Here is a 2,778-nt window from a genome sequence, read left to right on the forward strand (position 1 = left end):
CTCTCCTGTGTTTGAGCGAGTCTTGTGCCTCAGCCTTCTGAGGCCACCACGCCTGGCTGATTTTTGTATTTTTAGGAGACACAGGGTTTTGCCACATTCCAGCTCTCTGGCGCTGTTTTTCTCTTTCTCAGGGCTAAATCTTTCACATGGATTATCTTGTTTAATCTTCACAATACATGCAATTTAAGTGGTAGTTACTATTGTTATCTTCATTTGCAGGTGAAGAAACTGTGCAACATGCCCAGATCATACAACAAGGAAGTAATGGAATTGAGATTCTATCCTCGGCACCAAGCCGTTGCTCTAAATCTCTATGCTGTACAAGATACAGCTGAGTAAAGATTAGCAAAAAAAACAACAACAACAACAACAAAAAAAGTCCCAGGGAAGGTTCCTGTGAGTCTTTATGACCCACTGACCATAAATTAGAGAGAGGCAATGAAGATTAAATGCAGAGAGATCCAGTTTGCTTCCTAGTCTTAGTACACTGCCATCTAGGCATGAGTAGTCTCCTCATCTCCATTGTCCGAGAATGCTATCCTCTGGCTCTGAGGTCCAGATCCACTAAGAGAGAATGCTGACTCGATGTCGGAAAATCAAGACAAGGTCTAGTTTAATTATGGAACATGAAACAAAACCTTTACTCCTCTTTTAAAGTAAAAATGCAAATCTGTTCCCTTTTAGAGTGGGATTTCCCTCTTTTGTGATATGGCTTTTTAATCACTCTTATGTTCTTTATAAATCAAATAAATAAAAGATAAAAAGAAAAATAAACCTGCCAGTAGATACTTATGTTTTCTTTGGGCCACCGTAAACGGTTTAAGGGCAAATCAACAAATTTCATTTGTTTTTTTCTTTTTTTTTTTGAGACGAGTCTTGCTCTGTCACCCAGGCTGGAGTGCAGTGGCGTGATCTTGGCTCACTGCAAGCTCCACCTTTGGGTTCATGCCATTCTCCTGCCTCAGCCTCCCTAGTAGCTGGGATTACAGGCACCTGCCATCATGCCTGGCTAATTTTTCTATTTTCAGTAGAGACGGGGTTTCACCGTGTTAGCGAGGATGGTCTTGATCGCCTGACCTCATGATCAGCCCACATCAGCCTCCCAAAGTACTGGGATTACAGGTGTGAGCCACCGCGCCCGGCCCCTCATTTGTTTAGTTGTATTAAATTAACTCTTAAATTCTGGGATTGGTCAGAGTGGCAGAATGAAGAGATATTGGAGTATACCACTGTTGGGGCACTCTGTGGAATAGAGAAGACTGCTATTTGGGCCAAGCATGGTGGGTCACACCTGTAATCCCAGCACTTTGGGAGGCTGAGGTCGGAGGATCACTTGAGCCCAGGAGTTTGAGACCAGCCTGTGCAACATGGGTGAATCCTATCTATACAAAAAATACAAAAATTAGCTGGGCATCCTGGCACGAATCTGTAAGTCCCAGCTGCCCAGGAGGCTTAGGTGGAAAGATCACCTGAGCCCAGGAGGTTGAGGCTGCAATAAGCTGTGATCCTGCCACTGTACTCCGGGCTAGGTGACACAGTGAGACTCTATCTCAAAAAAATATATAAAATAAGATAAAATAAACAATTGCTATTTGAACAAGAGTTAGAAAATCTAGTCCTGTCAGCATTTAAAGAGGAAAAGACAGGCATGAAATGAAAACTCAGTGTTGTAGGTTTTTTGTTACTTAGTTTTTATTTCATAATCATAAACTTAACTCTGCAATCCAGCTAGGCATGGACGGAAATAAGGAAAACATGGAGCCCAAAGGAAACTGCAGTGAGAGCACAAAGATTATAGGATACTGCGAGCAAATGGGGTAGAGGAGTGCTCTGCTGAGCTACAGACAGAATGGTCTGGTGGTTAAGATAAAACACGTCAAACTTATTAGAGTTATCCACAGTCAGCAATGGTGATTTTGCTGGTCTTGCCAATGGACCCAAAGCGCTCCATGGCCTCCACAATATTCATGCCTTCTTTCACATTGCCAAAGACCACATGCTTGCCATCCAGCTACTCAGTCTTGGCAGTGCAGATGAAAAACTGGGAACTGTTTGTGATGGGTCCAGCATTTGCCATGGACAAGATGCCAGGACCTGTATGTTTTAGGGTGAAGTTCTCATTATTAAATTTCTCCCCGTAGACAGACTTGCCACCAGTGCCATTATGGTGTGTGAAGTCACCATCCTGACACATAAACCCTGGAATAATTGTGTGAAAGAAGGAACACTTATAATCCAATCCCTTCTCTCCAGTGCTCAGATCATGAGTTTTCTGCTGTCTTTCGAAGCTTTTCTGCTAACTGCTTGAAGGAGATGCGGCCCAAGGGCTCGCCATCATGGTGAACCCCAACGATGTCAAAGAACACGGTGGGGTTCACCATGGTTGATAGTACAGGGCTCCTGGCGGCGGTGTCTGCAAAGCCAGTGTTGTAGGTTTTAAATGAGCATCAGCACCCTGGCCTAGGGTGTTGTTAAGTGTGCCACTTCTCTTGTCCTCACATTCATTTGTCATGTATGGGGATTAGACTAAATGATCACAAAGGCTTATTTGAGTTTACAATTGTGTAATTTCCATGTGACTTATTAATTAGCCTTATTATATTTAATACAATTGTAGTCATTATGTGTGCAGAATAGAGGATCAGACAGATGTTATTCCATGAATATAACTTTAACACGCTATTGATGCTGAAAATTAAAAATTAGAAGAATCTGAATATTGCTTTTTCAAGTGACTACTCCAAAAATAGTTGGCCAGTGCTTTAACCTGTCAGTATC

The 2,778-nt window shown here is 42.5% G+C and overlaps 1 pseudogene; it reads right to left on the reverse strand.

Moving 5' to 3' along the window:
• Positions 1-1,891: 1,891 nt before the first annotated feature.
• On the reverse strand, positions 1,892-2,393 carry LOC105528752 (annotated as a pseudogene).
• Positions 2,394-2,778: the final 385 nt, after the last annotated feature.

This window comes from Mandrillus leucophaeus, unplaced genomic scaffold (genome assembly GCF_000951045.1).
Source record: "Mandrillus leucophaeus isolate KB7577 unplaced genomic scaffold, Mleu.le_1.0 Scaffold730, whole genome shotgun sequence".
Classification (NCBI taxonomy): domain Eukaryota; kingdom Metazoa; phylum Chordata; class Mammalia; order Primates; family Cercopithecidae; genus Mandrillus; species Mandrillus leucophaeus.